General features: G+C 39.1%; 1 pseudogene; it reads right to left on the bottom strand.

The window, feature by feature from the left end:
- Positions 1-5,522: 5,522 nt before the first annotated feature.
- Positions 5,523-17,332, bottom strand: LOC143656277 (protein FAM210A-like; annotated as a pseudogene).
- Positions 17,333-18,202: the final 870 nt, after the last annotated feature.

The following is an 18,202-nucleotide window of genomic DNA, read 5'->3' as shown; positions in this document are numbered from 1 at the left end:
TACAACTTTTAAAAATGTTTTTGCATGAGGAAGAACAAAGGAATGTCATTATTGCAGGGTGCTGAAAATAGATGATAATTAATACTTTAAATTGCCACCTTATGTGTGAGATTAAAGCAAAAAATGTTTATTTGTTACAAAATTTATATTTTGACTAGAGCATTTCCTAATATAACTCATGTAGATAGTTTGATTGAATGTCATAAGTACTTGGAATCTCAGGTAGGACATGAGATTTTGTTGGTTTGTCCAGAGTGATGCCCTGATGAATCCCAGAGGGATTTTATCAGTGACTGGAAAAGTATTTGCAAGCCCCCTTCAGGGAATGGTGAGAGTGGGGAAAAATTCAACTTCCCCAAGTTGAATTCTTGATATTCTCACAAGCAGTGTGGACAACCAAAGCTATAGGCTGAGCCCTCAGTTTTGGGGTTTGTTTTTATGAAACTTAACCCCACAAAGGATAGGTCAAGTCTACTTAAAATTTGGGCCTAAGAGTCACCCCCAAAAGAGCCTCTTTTGTTGCTCAGATGTGGCCTCTCTCTCCAGCCAACACGATGAGCAGTTTCACCACCCTACCCCTCTCTGCGTGGGACATGACTCCCAGGGGTGTGGACCTTCCTGGCAATTTGGGACAGAGATCCTGGAATGAGCTGAGACTCAGGATCAAGGGAGTGAGAAAAACCTTAGAATGAACTGAGAATTAACGTCAAGGGATTGATAGAAACTTCTTGACCAAAGGGGAAAGAATGAAATGAGACAAAGTGTCAATGGCTGAGAGATTCCAAACAGAGTCGAGAGGTTATCCTGGAGGTTATTCTTATGCATTAAGTAGATATCACCTTGTTGTTCAAGATGTAGCGGAGAGGCTGGAGGGAACTGCCTGAAAATGTAGAGCTGTGTTCCAGTAGCCATGTTTCTTGATGATGATTGAACAATGATATAGCTTTCACAATCTGTGAATGTGAAAACCTTGTGTCTGATGCTCCTTTTAGCTACCATATCAACAGAAGAGTAGAAAATATGGAATAAAAATAAATAATAGGGGGAACAAATGTTAAAATAAATTTAGTTCGAAATGCTAGTGGTAAATGAAAGCGAGGGGTAAGGGGTATGGTATGTATAATCTTTTTTTTCTGTATTATCATTTTATTTCTTTCTCTGTTGTCTTTTTATTTCTTTTTCTAAATCGATGCAAATGTTCTAAGAAATGATGAATATGCAACTATGTGATGATATTAAGAATCACTGATTGTATATGTAGAATGGAATGATATCTTAATGTCTTGTTTGTTAATTTTTTTTAATTAATAAAAAAAGTTAAAAAAAAAAAAAAGACTGTATGAGATACCACCTCACAGCTGTAAGAATGGCTGCTATTAAACAAACAGGAAACTACAAATGTTGGCGAGGATGTGGAGAAATTGGGACACTTATGAACTGCTGGTGGGAGTGTATAATGGAAGAGAGTCTAGAGATTCCTTAGAAAGTTAAATACCAAGTTGCCCTATGACCTGGTAGTACCAGGTCTGCTCCGTATACATCCAGAAGAACTGAAAGCAGTGACACAAACAGGCATTTGCACACTGCTGTTTATAGTAGCATTATTCATAATCACCAAAAGATAGAAAAAACCCAAGTACCCATCACCTGATGAGTGGATAAACAAAATGTGGTATATACATACAATGGAATATTATGCAGTAGTAAGACAAAATGATGACGTGAAGGATGTGAAAAGATAGATGAACTTTGACAATGCTTAGTGAAATAATCCAAGCACAAAGGGTAGATACTGTATGATTTCGCCTTGATGACCATGGAAAAGATAAACTCAGAGCCTTATAATACAGAATGCACAGAGAGATACCCAGAAGCTACAGATGGGTAAACTTAGTTTACCCATGAGGTTGGGTAACCTTAAGTTCATGAGGTTGAACTTAAATGTAAGGGGATGGGTAGAAGTGAAGGCAGTTCATTAATAGGTCTACAAGTAATATTGCCATATTGAAGGTCAACATAATTGAAAGGAGTCGTATAGACCTATGGGTCTCACTGATTAATACTACAAATACAAATAAGTTCTTACGGGAACTACTTCAAAGGTATGATTCTTGTACAAAGAGTGTTTAAGTTCAGGGTATGGGGGGAAATTGCTATTGCATGCTATGGGCTACGTTTAACAGGAAAACATCAATAGTACCACAGCAATACCAGGAGTAAATAATGGGGTAGTGAGGGACAAGAGTTAAGGGGAGGTTTGGATTTTCTATTTGGTGAGGGTGTGTTTATCAGTTATTTTTCTATGGGGAGCAATGAAAATTGTCTAAAACTGAGAGTGTTGATGGACTGTTGCCTTTGGAGATTATACATGATACCCAATGGATAAATGTGGCTGAAAGATACACCGACTAGGAGGTAGAATGGCGAACCATGGTGTATACATATGATTGAATATTGTGCTGCTACAGAAAGGAACGAAGTCATGAGGTATGCAACACTGTGAATGAACCTGTGGGACATTATGTGACACAAAATAAGCCAGAAACAAAAGAACAAATATTGTATGGTCTCATTTAGAAAATACTTATAAGAAAAATGGGGCCTAGATTGTAAGCTAACACAGTAGTCACATTTAGTCCAGAACAGTAATTGCTAATTGAGAGGTTGTGCTATATATGTTTAACCTGGTATTTCCCTGGAACTTTGGGTACCTGTGTAACACCTAAGACTCAGAGTAGGAGTTCTGCAGTTCTGAAGGTCACCATTGTCACATACAACAACTGTCAAAGAAATTGAAAAAGAGACCAGGCTTTAATTAGAAAAAAGAGCAAAGTCCGTCAGGTCAGGACTAAGGTAAATCAGAATACAGGGATAAGAAAGACATTATCTGCATTTTAGAAGTTCACCTACTCTATGAGACTAAAGGAAGAGAGGTTTGTTAATGTCCAGAATCTAAACTTTCTGTAGCACATAATCTAACTCAACCTGTCTGGATAGATCATTTAAACAACCCAAACACAGAGAGCCCAGAATGGGAATGAGGACTTGTAATTTTATATCTCAATTTAATGTCTGGATACATTCCAGAGTATGTTGAGTAGATAATTAAAAAGAATTGACAAAGTCCCTTGAGGGATAGGCCCAACTATTCCAACTAAATCCAACTCTGCATATGAAATCATTATCCTCCCCTCTATGTGGGACATGACATCCAGAGATGAAAGTCTCCCTGGAAACATGGTAAATGACTCCCAGAGATGAGCCTGGTCCTTGTACCAGGGTATCAGCAATGCCTTGTGACCAAAAGGGGGAAAAGAATTGTAACAAATAAGGTATCAATGGCGAAGAGAGTTCAAAGAGAGAGGCTACTCTGGAGGCTACTCTTACACAAGCTTCTGTTAGACATTGCTACAATCATGGTTTGCCAAACCCTAACCAAAACCATTCCTACCAGCCCTAAAGAACACCTAGGGCTTCATCTGAGATCCTACAAAGGATCCATGCACTATTATTACTTTCCAGAAACCTACAACCTCCAGATGAGTTCCTAGACTAGGTAAATCCTATAATCCAGAGGGGCCAGACTCCAGAACATCAACTAATTCCATCCCCCTATCCCATATTATCAACTGCTCTTTCCCACATGAAAAAGTTAGAATGGGCATAACCCAAATACCCTTAAAGATTGGGAGAAAGATCAAAGGAGAAGGTGGAGTTATAACAGAGAAGATAGGATTTAACAAATGAGTATGATTGCTGAATCATTATATTGATATTTCTTTTAGTCTCCAGTGTCTTGGAGCAGCTAGAAGTAAAAACCTGAAATTGTAGAATTGTAACCCATATCAAACTCTGAAATCTGTTTTACAACTAATTGTTGTGGTTTGCTTTAAAATGTATTGCTTTTTTGAATGTATGTTATTTTTCACAATGAAAAAAGAAAAAAGTAATAACTAAGGCCTGACTTTAATGAATTTTACCCTTCTCAACCTTCCTACCTAAAGTGTTAACTGTCTAGCACTTCTCTCCTTTCAGTGATGCTCATTCTACTGTCCAAAGATTCAGTTTGGTTTAAAACAAAATTGTTTTTATTAAGCCCATATCATATGCTAGGTGCTGAATGAGGTATCATATTTGACCTCACAGAACCAACTTATAATCAGTGAAGGAGAAAATATATAATTAGAGATAGTAACATTATTATGTAGAAAATATCATATTGGAGATGGGGGCTTCACAGAGGTCAAGAGGGGCTTCTTGGGGGAGATGACCCCTAGGCTGAGTTTTGGAGGAAGTTTTCCAAAGAAGGGTGAGAAGGATGTTTCAGGGAGAAGAGAGTGTATGAGGAAATTATCTTGGAGAAGTGTTTTAAGGGAATTGGAAATAGTTTCCATTTCCAGAGCGATAATGTGCAAGCTGAGACCGAGAAGAAATCGAGTTAGAAAGGTAGGGGGTAGGGAGGCCAGGTAGGGTCCCGGGTACCATGTGAAGGAACTTAAACTCTATCTAGATGATGGGGAGCCATGAAGGAAGTTTAAGCAAAGGAGTCACATGGTAAGACTTAGAGGGAGGAAATATTTGGATTGCCAAGGATTCTCATAGCCCAAGCTGGGAAAAAGCCTAAATGTTCAACAGTGGTGGAATGGGTAAAAAAAATTATGATAATCTATCAATGGATTATTATGCCACTGTTAAAATTTACTTTTTCAAAGACTATGCAGTGATGGGTGGGAATGCTCATGCTGTATATACACAGCTTTGTGTCCCCTTCCCCCTTTCACCTAACATGCTGAGCATGCAGCAAGATGCCAATTCTATGTAAAAATAATCAGGAGAGCAATAAGTATGGCTTACCTGATTATTAATTCAGGAGAGACAAGGAGAGGGCTTAAGCTAAAAGATAAAAATGATAAAGAGAAAGGGGCAGAACAGAGAAATGTTTAGGAGGTAAAATGGTTAGAATGAGTAACTAACTGGAGGGAGAGGGAGGTGTGTGGGGGCACTTGTTCAACTTGGTCAGCTAGGATGGCCTGTGTGATGGCAATGCGGTCAACCAAGCCAAAGAACACAGAAGCCAAGAAATTTGGGAAGGAGAATGAGTGCAGGCCTGAGCCCATTGAGTTCTGAGGTGCCTGAGGGAACCCAGTGTGAGGCTCAGGAGAAGGGCTGATCTGGTAATTATTGACATAGAATGATAGTTAAACCAAAGGGTAGAGGGCTTGCCTTAGGGTAAGGACTTTGGTTGAGTGCTCCAGTGTACTCAAAACTTTGACTTATAAGACAGTGACCACTGCTTCATGTGGCTGTTGATGTTAAATTCTATTGGGTTAATCGTTTCCTTTTAAAACACTGATTTTTCTAGTGATATTTAACTTTAAATGGTAACTTGGTTCTTTAACCCTCAGAGAAATGAAGCATTTAGGCAGATAAACAAAAACATAATTAGGAGACTGTACCTTTGCTCATGGTCTCCAAAGGGTTAAAATGAATGGATTTTTCTATAATCTGTTATATAAGTCATCCTATTCCACTTTTTCCTTTGGCTCTTGTAATTTTTCAGTGAATCTATACTTTGTCTCTTCCAGTTTCTCAGTGATAAGCTCCTTTGTCTCTTCCATCCTGTCCTGTAGGTACTCTTCAACTGGGTATTCTAGTTTATAAGCTGCCAGAATGCAATATACCAGAAATGGAATGACTTTTATAAAGGGAATTTAATAAATTAGAAGTTTACAGTTCTAAGCCTATAAAAATGTCCAAATTAAAGCATCCAGGTAAAAATACGATTCTAGTTTGCTAGCTGCTGGAATGCAATATACCAGAAATGAAATGGCTTTTAAAAATGAGAATTTAATAAGTTGCTAGTATAGTTCTAAGGCTGAGAAAATGTCCCAATTAAAACAAATCTATAGAAATGCCAATAGGGAAAGATACATCGGTTCAAGAAGGTTGATGACATTTGGCATTTCTCTCTCTGCTGGGAGGACACATGGCAAACATAGAGACATTGTCTGGCTTTCCTCCAGGCCTCTTGCTTCATGAAGCTCCCTGGAAGGTGTTTTCCTTCTTCATCTCCAAAAGTCACTGGCTGATGGACTCCACTTCGTGGTGCTGCAGTGTTCTGAAGCTTTCTCCAAAATGCTCTTCTTTCATGGGATTCCAATAAACTAATCAAGACCCACTTAGAATGGGTGGAGACATGTCTCCATCTAATCAAGTTTAATGCTAACAGTTGATTGAGTCACATCTCCATGGAAGTAACTTAATCAAGTTTCCAACATATAGTACTGAATAGGGATTAGAAGAAGCCGTTGCTCTCACAAGATTGATTAAGATTAAAACATGACTTTTCTAAGGTACATAAATCCTTTCAAACCAGTAGATATCTTAATTCAAGAAAGGGGTCAGGGAGGACTTCCTGGAAGATGGCGGCTTAGTAAGACGCGCGGATCTTAGTTTCTTCTCCAGGACACCTACTAGGGGAGTAGAAACGATACAGAAAGCGCCCAAAGCCACAACAGAGATAAAAAAAGACAGCGTACCCCATCCTGGAACGACTGGCTGGCTGAGAGAAGCAGCTCGGGTGAGATCGCCGAGGCGCGCGGGCTTTACCGGGCGGGGTGGCAAGCGGCCGGAGTTACTCCCTTCCCCCTTCCCGGGCCGGCTGGGAGAATTGGAGAGGCGGTCCCCTGAAACCAAGGTGACTGGCGCCCACACCACGCGCAGCCCCCGGACCAACTGAGAGAATTGGATCGGAAACCCCCAGGCCGCGGAGAACGGTGACCCCGTGACTCCCGGGGAACGTGCACTCTCTCGGGTGGGCCGCTGCCGCTGGCGCCCTCCCGCCACGCTTGTTGCCCAGGGCCGACTAGGAAATTCGGACGGGCTCTTTCCCTGGCTGCGGCGACCAGCAACCCTCCCTGTGCTCGGACACCCTCCCTGCGTTCGGACCCCGGGCCGGCTCAAGCTGCTTCGGCTAGCGAACCCCCAGGACGGCGAGAGTTTTCCAAAGTTTAAGGTCCCACAGCACCTTTTACTGGTGGGACCCGCAGACAAACGGGTGCCACGAGCGCCACCTACTGGGCAGGATAAGAAAAACAGAACCCAGAGATTTCACAGAAAAATATTACAACCTTGCTGGGTCCAACACCAAGAGAAATCTGAATAAATGCCCAGACGCCAGCAGCAGAAGATAACTGTCCACGCTCAAAAGATTGGGAATATGGCTCAGTCAAAGGAACAAACCAATAGCTCAAATGAGACACAAGAGCTGAGACAACTAATGCTGAATATACGAACAGAAATGGAAAACCTCTTCAAAAATGAAATCGATAAATTGAGGGAGGACATGAAGAGGACATGGGCTGAACATAAAGAAGAAATAGAAAAACTGAAAAAACAAATCGCAGAACTTATGGAAGTGAAGGATAAAGTAGCAAACATAGAAAAAATAATGGATAGCTACAATGATAGATTTAAAGAGACAGAAGATAGAATTAGTGATTTGGAGGATGGAACATCTGAATTCCAAAAAGAAACAGAAACTATAGGGAAAAGAATGGAAAAATTTGAACAGGGTATCAGGGAACTCAAGGACAATATGAACCGCACAAATATACGTGTTGTGGGTGTCCCAGAAGGAGAAGAGAAGGGAAAAGGAGGAGAAAAACTAATGGAAGAAATTATCACTGAAAATTTCCCAACTCTTATGAAAGACCTAAAATTACAGATCCAAGAAGTGCAGCGCACCCCAAAGAGATTAGACCCAAATAGGCGTTCTCCAAGACACTTACTAGTTAGAATGTCAGAGGTCAAAGAGAAAGAGAAGATCTTGAAAGCAGCAAGAGAAAAACAATCCATTACATACAAGGGAAACCCAATAAGACTTTGTGTGGATTTCTCAGCAGAAATCATGGAAGCTAGAAGACAGTGGGATGATATATTTAAAATACTAAAAGAGAAAAACTGCCAACCAAGACTCCTATATCCAGCAAAATTATCCTTCAAAAATGAGGGAGAAATTAAAACATTCTCAGACAAAAAGTCACTGAAAGAATTTGTGACCAAGAGACCAGCTCTGCAAGAAATACTAAAGGGAGCACTAGAGTCAGAACCAAAAAGACAGAAGAGAGAGATATGGAAAAGAGTGTAGAAAGAAGGAAAATCAGATATGATATATATAATACAAAAGGCAAAATGGTAGAGGAAAATATTATCCAAACAGTAATAACACTAAATGTCAATGGACTGAATTCCCCAATCAAAAGACATAGATTGGCAGAATGGATTAAAAAACAGGATCCTTCGATATGCTGTCTACAGGAAACACATCTTAGACCCAAAGATAAACATAGGTTGAAAGTGAAAGGTTGGGAAAAGATATTTCATGCAAATAACAACCAGAAAAGAGCAGGAGTGGCTATACTAATATCCAACAAATTAGACTTCAAATGTAAAACAGTTAAAAGAGACAAAGAAGGACACTATATACTAATAAAAGGAACAATTAAACAAGAAGACATAACAATCATAAATATTTACGCACCGAAACAGAATGCCCCCAAATACGTGAGGAATATACTGCAAACACTGAAAAGGGAAATAGACTCATTACCATAATAGTTGGAGACTTCAACTCACCACTCTCATCAAGGGACAGAACATCTAGACAGAGGATCAACAAAGAAATAGAGAATCTGAATATTACTATAAATGAACTAGACTTAATAGACATTTATAGGACATTACATCCCACAACAGCAGGATACACCTTTTTCTCAAGTGCTCATGGATCATTCTCAAAGATAGACCATATGCTGGGTCACAAAGCAAGTCTCAACAAATTTAAAAAGATTGAAATCTTACACAACACTTTCTCGGACCATAAAGAATGATGTTGGAAATCAATAATAGGCAGAGTGCCAGAAAATTCACAAATACTTGGAGGCTCAACAACACACTCCTAAACAATGACTGGGTCAAAGAAGAAATTGCAAGAGAAATTAGCAAATACCTCGAGGCGAATGAAAATGAAAACACAACATATCAAAACTTATGGGACGCAGCAAAGGCAATGCTAAGAGGGAAATTTATTGCTCTAAATGCCTATATCAGAAAAGAAGAAAAGGCAAAAATTCAGGAATTAACTATCCATTTGGAAGAACTGGAGAAAGAACAGCAAGCTAACCCCAAAGCAAGCAAAAGGAAAGAAATAACAAAGATTAGAGCAGAAATAAATGAAATTGAAAACATGAAAACAATAGAGAAAATCAATAAGGCCAGAAGTTGGTTCTATGAGAAAATCAATAAGATTGATGGACCCTTAGCAAGATTGACAAAAAGAAGAAGAGAGAGGATGCAAATAAATAAGATCAGAAATGGAAGAGGAGACATAACTACTGACCTCACAGAAATAAAGGAGGTAATAACAGGATACTATGAACAACTTTACGCTAATAAATACAACAATTTAGAGGAAATGGACGGGTTCCTGGAAAGACATGAACAACCAACTTTGACTCAAGAAGACATAGATGACCTCAACAAACCAATCACAAGTAAAGAAATTGAATTAGTCATTCAAAAGCTTCCTAAAAAGAAAAGTCCAGGACCAGATGGCTTCACATGTGAATTCTACCAAACGTTCCAGAAAGAATTAGTACCAATTCTCTTCAAACTCTTCAAAAAAATCGAAGTGGAGGGAAAACTACCTAATTCATTCTATGAAGCCAACATCACCCTCATACCAAAACCAGGCAAAGATATTACAAAAAAAGAAAACTACAGACCAATCTCTCTGATGAATACAGATGCAAAAATCCTCAATAAAATTCTAGCAAATCGTATCCAACAACACATTAAAAGAATTATACATCATGACCAAGTAGGATTCATCCCAGGTATGCAAGGATGGTTCAACATAAGAAAATCAATTAATGTAATACACCATATCAACAAATCAAAGCAGAAAAATCACATGATCATCTCAATTGATGCAGAGAAGGCATTCGACAAGATTCAACATCCTTTCCTGTTGAAAACACTTCAAAAGATAGGAATACAAGGGAACTTCCTTAAAATGATAGAGGGAATATATGAAAAACCCACAGCTAATATCATCCTCAATGGGGAAAAATTGAAAACTTTCCCCCTAAGATCAGGAACAAGACAAGGATGTCCACTATCACCACTATTATTCAACATTGTGTTGGAGGTTCTAGCCAGAGCAATTAGACAAGAAAAAGAAATACAAGGCATCAAAATTGGAAAGGAAGAAGTAAAACTACCACTGTTTGCAGACGATATGATACTATACGTCGAAAACCCGGAAAAATCCACAACAAAACTACTAGAGCTAATAAATGAGTACAGCAAAGTAGCAGGTTACAAGATCAACATTCAAAAATCTGTAGCATTTCTATACACTAGTAATGAACAAGCTGAGGGGGAAATCAAGAAACGAATCCCATTTACAATTGCAACTAAAAGAATAAAATACCTAGGAATAAATTTAACTAAAGAGACAAAAAACCTATATAAAGAAAACTACAAAAAACTGCTAAAAGAAATCACAGAAGACCTAAATAGATGGAAGGGCATACCGTGTTCATGGATTGGAAGACTAAATATAGTTAAGATGTCAATCCTACCTAAATTGATTTACAGATTCAATGCAATACCAATCAAAATCCCTACAACTTATTTTTCAGAAATAGAAAAACCAATAAGCAAATTTATCTGGAAGGGCAGGGTGCCCCGAATTGCTAAAAACATCTTGAGGGAAAAAAACGAAGCTGGAGGTCTCGCGCTGCCTGACTTTAAGGCATATTATGAAGCCACAGTGGTCAAAACAGCATGGTATTGGCATAAAGATAGATATATCGACCAATGGAATCGAATAGAGTGCTCAGATATAGACCCTCTCATCTATGGACATTTGATCTTTGATAAGGCAGTCAAGCCAACTCACCTGGGACAGAACAGTCTCTTCAATAAATGGTGCCTAGAGAACTGGATATCCATATGCAAAAGAATGAAAGAAGACCCATCTCTCACACCCTATACAAAAGTTAACTCAAAATGGATCAAAGATCTAAACATTAGGTCTAAGACCATAAAACAGTTAGAGGAAAATGTTGGGAGATATCTTATGGATCTTACAACTGGAGGCGGTTTTATGGACCTTAAACCTAAAGCAAGAGCACTGAAGAAGGAAATAAATAAATGGGAACTCCTCAAAATTAAACACTTTTGTGCATCAAAGAACTTCATCAAGAAAGTAGAAAGACAGCCTTCACAATGGGAGACAATATTTGGAAATGATATATCAGATAAAGGTCTAGTATCCAGAATTTATAAAGAGATTGTTCATCTCAACAACAAAAAGACAGCCAACCCAATTACAAAATGGGAAAAAGACTTGAACAGACACCTCTCAGAAGAGGAAATACGGATGGCCAAGAGGCACATGAAGAGATGCTCAATGTCCCTGGCCATTAGAGAAATGCAAATCAAAACCACAATGAGATATCATCTCACACCCACCAGAATGGCCATTATCAACAAAACAGAAAATGACAAGTGCTGGAGAGGATGCGGAGAAAGAGGCACACTTATCCACTGTTGGTGGGAATGTCAAAGGGTGCAACCACTGTGGAATGCAGTTTGGCGATTCCTCAAAAAGCTGAATATAGAATTGCCATACGACCCAGCAATACCATTGCTAGGTATCTACTCAAAGGACTTAAGGGCAAAGACACAAACGGACATTTGCACACCAATGTTTATAGCAGCATTATTTACAATTGCAAAGAGATGGAAACAGCCAAAATCTCCATCAACAGAAGAGTGGCTAAACAAACTGTGGTATATACATACGATGGAATATTATGCAGCTTTAAGACAAGATAAACTTATGAACCATGTAATAACATGGATGGACCTAGAGAATATTATGCTGAGTGAATCCAGCCAAAAACTAAAGGACAAATACTGTATGGTCCCACTGATGTGAACGGACATTCGAGAATAAACTTGAAATATGTCATTGGTAACAGAGTTCAGCAGGAGTTAGAAACAGGGTAAGACAATGAGTAATTGAAGCTGAAGGGATACAGACTGTGCAACAGGACTAGATACAAAAACTCAAAAATGGACAACACAATAATACCTAATTGTAAAGTAATCATGTTAAAACACTGAATGAAGCTGCATCTGAGCTATAGGTTTTTGTTTTGTTTTGTTTTGTTTTGTTTTGATTTTACTATTATTACTTTTATTTTTTTCTCTATATTAACATTCTATATCTTTTTCGGTTATGTTGCTAGTTCTTCTAAACCAATGCAAATGTACTAAGAAATGATGATCATGCATCTATGTGATGATGTTAAGAATTAATGATTGCATGTGTAGAATGGTATGATCTCTAAATGTTGGGTTAATTTCTTTTTTTCCGTTAATTAAAAAAAAAAAAAAGAGAAGGGATAATTGGAGATGAAGGGATACAGACTGTACAACGGGACTGGATATAAAAACTCAGAAATGGACAGCACAATACTACCCAATTGTAATGCAATTATGTTAAAACACTGAATGAAGCTGCATGTGAGGTATAGGTTTTTTGTTTTTGTTTTTTTTGTTTTTTTTCTTTCTATTATTGTTTTAATTCTTATTCTGTTGTCTTTTTATTTCTTTTTCTAAATCGATGCAAATGTACTAAGAAATGATGAATATGCAACTATGTGATGTTATTAAGAATTACTGATTGTACATGTAGATTGGAATGATTTCTAATTGTTTTGTTAATTCTTTTTTTAATTAATAAAAAAAAAAAAAGAAAGGGGTCAGGAACGGAAGTCACATGGCTGGCATGCTGGTCCCTTGCTCCTGAGTTCCATTGCTTTCAGCCTCTGTTCCTATGGAGGTTCCTCATTTTGCTTCTATGTGGCTGGCTTTCATCTATTGGCTCCCTTTGGCTCTCTCCAGGTTCTGGCTTGCTTATCACCTCATGGTGGCATCTGCTGGGCTCCAAGCATCTCCAAACATCTGTGTCTCTCTTCCCCAAGTGTTGGCATCTGTATCAACTCTGCTCTGAAGTCTCTCTCCAAGATGTTTCCTTTTTAAAAGGATTCCAGTAAACTAATCAGAATGCACCTGGAATGGATGGACTCACATTTCTATCTAATCAAAAGATCATATCCCCAATTGAGCATATCACATCTTCATGGAGATAATCTAATCAAAAGTTTCTGCCTACAATATTGAATCAAGATTAAAAGAAATGGCTGCCCCCACAAGATTGGGTTAGGATTAAAAACATGGCTTTTCTAGGGTACATAATAGATTCAAAGCAGCACACAGAGACAAGTGCAGACATGTAGCCATGATCATGCAGCACTTTACAGCAAATCATGTTCCTCCCAGAGTCATGGGGTACCAGACAGGGGTGGCAAGGCATACACTGTGCATGCATTTCCACTCTGGGAATTTTTCAGAATGTTCACTATGCTGTCAGATAACCCAATTCACTCCAGAAAAGGGACAGTTCTCCTTTTATGGCTGCATAATAAAATGTCTCAAACTAAATACCAGAGTTATTAGATGCACTGGAATAAAAACTTTTCCATATTGTTTAAATGTTTTCTTAAATCATTGATACAAACTAATAGATTTGCCTTATAAAGGATCAGATTCTTCCTTCTTTCCTACAGCAATTCCTTGGAATTTGGCACTGGATAATACAACTCTCCTGGATGAAATACCTTGCTCCCATTGTTTATGGTGAAGGACCCCAAGTTGGGGTGAGCAGTCATCAAATGCCTCCTTTTCTTTGCAACACACTGGGTAGCAGATAGAGACAGCCATTGTCTTTGAGGGCCCTCTACCTGAACTACTTTGGATTCAGCATTTATACAAAGGTAATAGTTCCTCTGAGCTGTGACAGTGTCCACAAAACTCAGTTTTATCTGGGTCCAGCCATGTGACTATGTGTCAGTCAAGATACAGTCCAGAGTGTGTTTCATTGCATTTTGGAGGACGGTGATTGATGGATTTCAGCTCCTCAGTGCACAAGTGCCTTGCTCAGCAGATTCTACTTCCTGCCTCTTGTCGGGATCTGGGTGAGCAGGGCCAGTAATCACAGCCCATGGACTCGGCCTAGAATAGAACATCTTTAATCTTTAATACTAGCATTTGCTTCTTTTTAAACATTTGGCACTATTTAAACAAATAGCTATATTTATGAAATTCTGAACCCAAGAAGATGTCTGCATGGTTGTATCAGTTATGGCTCTTTATTTTTTCAGGTTACAGAAAAAACAAATCAGACAAACTGTAAAGAGGCTTTTCTGACTCAAATCACCATTGGGATTGTTCAATGTGGCAGCCCAACAGAGTCATCAGAGGCCCTTTCTTTCCAATTCTCCTTTGCCTTCCATGGGGTCAGCCTCAAATTGTGAGGCTGATTCCTGCTCATGACCGTAGGAGGGCTAACAGTAGCTATTAGGGTTACATACTTCCTTATTCCATTCTGGGGAGATAGAGAGCATTTCTGAGCCAACTTTCCAGGTAAGACTCTGGAGAGTCACCTTAATTCAGACTCCTTAAGTCACATGCTCTCCTTGGATGCATGACTGTGCCAAGGGGAATGGAATGTGCTCGTTGGCTTAAAACAAACAGGGTCCAACATGAAGCTGGACTGGAGGTAATGACTTCCTAAGAGCATGTGGTAGTCAGTAACCACCATGAGAGAGGGATGGGTAGGGACTTTTAGGAAGAGGGAATGGGGGAATGGATAACAGGTAGGTAAGAACAATCAATGTTCATTAGACAGAATGTCCAGATCTGCAAACCCATAAACCTAGTCCAGAGGAAAATGTTGAGTCTTCAGTTTTAGAAGAAACTGAATGCTTTATTCCTCTTTTGGGGGGAAACCTTTCAATTCATCATGGGTTTCAACTACTTATCACCATATGTAAATGATTCCAGAATCATTTCTCCAGATCCTTAGGGACTGCCCTTCAGACTCCCAGGGGAGGTGAAAAAAGGAATAACATTTGTTGAGAGCATACTAGTAGTAATTTTGCTTCCACTAAATTATTTAACTTAGTCCCTTTGTTTCTGTAAAGAATCTTATTATCCCCAGTTGATGGGTAAGGAAACTGGTGTCCAAAGAGGTAAACCAAGTTACCCATGGCATGTAGTAGTTAGTGGCACATTCCCAATAGATTGGAATTGAGTTAGCTCAGTCAAAACATGGGAAATTTATCATAAGGATCCAAAGGTGTCTTATGGACCTTCAGGGCTGAGATGCAGCCAGGACAAGAAGTAGAGCCTGGAGAGCCATGAGGATTTTCTTTTTCATCTCTCTGTGTTTCTGGGTCATTCTTCTCTCTTTCTGCAGATAGGTTTTCTCTGCTTCTGCAGACATTGTGGCAGACATGGACACTAAACACTCAGTTCCAAAATCCTGGGGAAGATACACTGATAGGCAGAAAGATTGAGTCACGTTATACAAATGACAGCTTCCCTGGCCCCACTCTGGGTGGATGTCAATTAAATAAGGTCATTATTTGTTGAGTGGATAATGCAGAAGCTGAATTTTCTGTGCTGACCAGCAACAGGGAGCAAATCTCCATGAGCCTGGTCAGGAACTTCCAGAAAGTGGATTACTGTGGAAGGAGCTTTGAGCCTACAGTTTCAACTGGTTGTCTACTTTACTCTACCCACAGACATTTTGTCCAGGCCTCCCCTGCTGCTTATTGAGCAATTCACATGGTGAATTGAGAACCCTTAGTGAAATAATTGCTTGAGACCTCAGAGTTTCCTTCCTATCTTTGTGTGATAAAATTTGGGGTCATTTCTGAGTGGCCTTTGGTTCTGGATTGGGCTTGGATGGGAATCCTTGGTAGAGTCATGAAGAGACAAACCTGAGGGACAGGCTCAGCCCTGTCTGGACAATTGGCCCTGCTGGATCTGGGCAGTCAAAGGAACTGATGCACTTATATTCCATGCAGAGGCCAGGGCTTGTTCCTCTTTATGGTCTCCTTGTGAGGGTAGTAGGTATGTGGGGCAAGCATTCACTCTACCTGGGTTAATAGATAATAGTAACCTGAGCTTAATTCATTTGATATGCAAATTCAGGAAAGGTAGTTCACTCAGAATTGGGCATGGGCAGCCAGGCAAGCCTCTTTCTGTCCAGTATATCTTAGCAAAGGAGTGCCTGTTTATTCCCCAATGGCCATCTGTGGTGCAGACATTCAGGCACTCAAAACCCTGTGGAGACTTACCCAGATTGGCACACTTCATTCCCATAATGTCAGTGGTGGAAGGTGGAGTTAGAAGAAGCCCTCAGCCAGCCCTAAAATGGCACAGTTGTTTCCTCACACTGTCTGGCAGTCCCTGAGTATCTGTTCAAAGAAGACATTGTCCCTGGATCATCCGGAAAGGAAGAGTCTTCTTCTTACATCAAGAAAAGAAGTGTTGGTGCTTTCCTGGAAAGGAGACTTCCTTCTAAGACCTCCTGAAATCTGCCTTGCAAGCTGTGCATAGGTGGCTTTTGCCACAATTAAATGCTTCTAATGCCCAATGGCCTGGTCTTCTCTCTGGAACTCCTATGGGATCTCTGCCTTTTTTGTGTCCCAGGCACTGCTTAGGATGTCAAAAACCCAGATCCTGGATTCAGAGAAAGCAGAACGATGTAGCTATGAGATGCAGAGAGTCCACGAGCCAGCAACCTTTGGAGAAGAAGAAGGAAAACGCCTCCTGGGGAGCTTCATGAAATAGGAAGCCAGGAGAGAAAGCTAGCAGGTGATGCTGTGTTCACCATGTGCCCTTCCAGCTGAGAGAGAAGCCCTGACTGTGTTCACCATGTGCCTTCTCACTTGAGAGAGAAACCCTGAACTTCACTGGCCTTCTTGAACCAAGGTATCTTTCCCTGGATGCCTTTGATTGGACACTTCTATAGACTTGTTTTAATTGGGACATTTTCTCAGCCTTAGAACTGTAAACTAGCAACTTATTAAATTCCCCTTTTAAAAGCCATTCCATTTCTGGTATATTGCATTCCAGCAGCTAGCAAACTAGAACACTACTTAACATGTAATGTAAGAAACTCACAACAGACTTCTTCTATTCCTTTCCACTTTGCGCTGTTGTTGTCTTACAGATTACTTCTACATTTTTTATAAACCCCACAATTTATTGTGATTATTTTTGCTTTAAACAGTTATTTAAGAAATTAAATGATAAGAAAAAATCTTTAATATTTACCCACCCATTTACCATTTCTAACACTCTTCATTATTTTCTGAAGATCTAAGTTTCCATCAGCTGCCATTTTTACTGCATCTGAACAACTTCCTTTAACATTTCTTGTAGGGCTTGTCTACTAGTCGTAACTCTCTCTGCTTTTGTTGGTACTAAAACTATTAATTTTGCTTTCACTTTTGAAACATTCTTGCAGAATGTAAAATTCTAGGTTGGGAGTTTACTTTCATTTTTTTGGTTGTTTTAAAATTTTGTTTTGTTTTGTCTTTCAGTACTTTTAAAAATGTCACTTTACTATTTACTGGCATAAATTTTTGTGGTGAAAAGTCTATGATCCTTGTTCTCCTATATGTTATTATGTTTCATTTCCTTTTGCTGCATTAGGAATTTTCTGTTGTTACTGGTTTTCAGAAGTTTAATTATAATGTGCCTTGCTGTAGCTTTCTTTATGTTTAAAGCTCCTTGGATCTGTGGATTTAAAACGTCCACCAAATCTTGACATTTGGGGGCAATTATTTTCTTGAATATTTTTTCTGCCCTGACCTCTCCTCTCCTTCTAGAACTCAAATTACACATATGTCTGGAAGCTTGATATCATCTCACAAGTCTCTGAAATTTTACTTCTCAGTCTCTTTTCTCTATGTTTGGATAGTTTATATTACTATTTCTTCACATTTACTGATCCTTCCTTGTGTCTAATCTCTTTTTACCTCATCTAGTGAATTTTTTATTTCATTTCTTTCTCTTTGAGTTATAATTAACATACCATAAAACTCTTACCTTTTAAACTGTAAAATTCAGTGTGCTTTAGTAAATTCACGAAGTTGTACAACCATCACCACAATCTAATTCCAGAACATTTTCATGATTCCAAAAATAAACCTTATACCCATTAGCAGTCAGTTCCCACTCCCCTTTTCCCCTGGCCCTTGTAAGCATT

This window comes from Tamandua tetradactyla, chromosome 2 (genome assembly GCF_023851605.1).
Source record: "Tamandua tetradactyla isolate mTamTet1 chromosome 2, mTamTet1.pri, whole genome shotgun sequence".
Taxonomy (NCBI): Eukaryota; Metazoa; Chordata; class Mammalia; order Pilosa; family Myrmecophagidae; genus Tamandua; species Tamandua tetradactyla.
The sequence above is the reverse complement of the archived record's forward strand: the minus strand, read 5'-3'. Positions and strand labels throughout refer to the sequence as shown.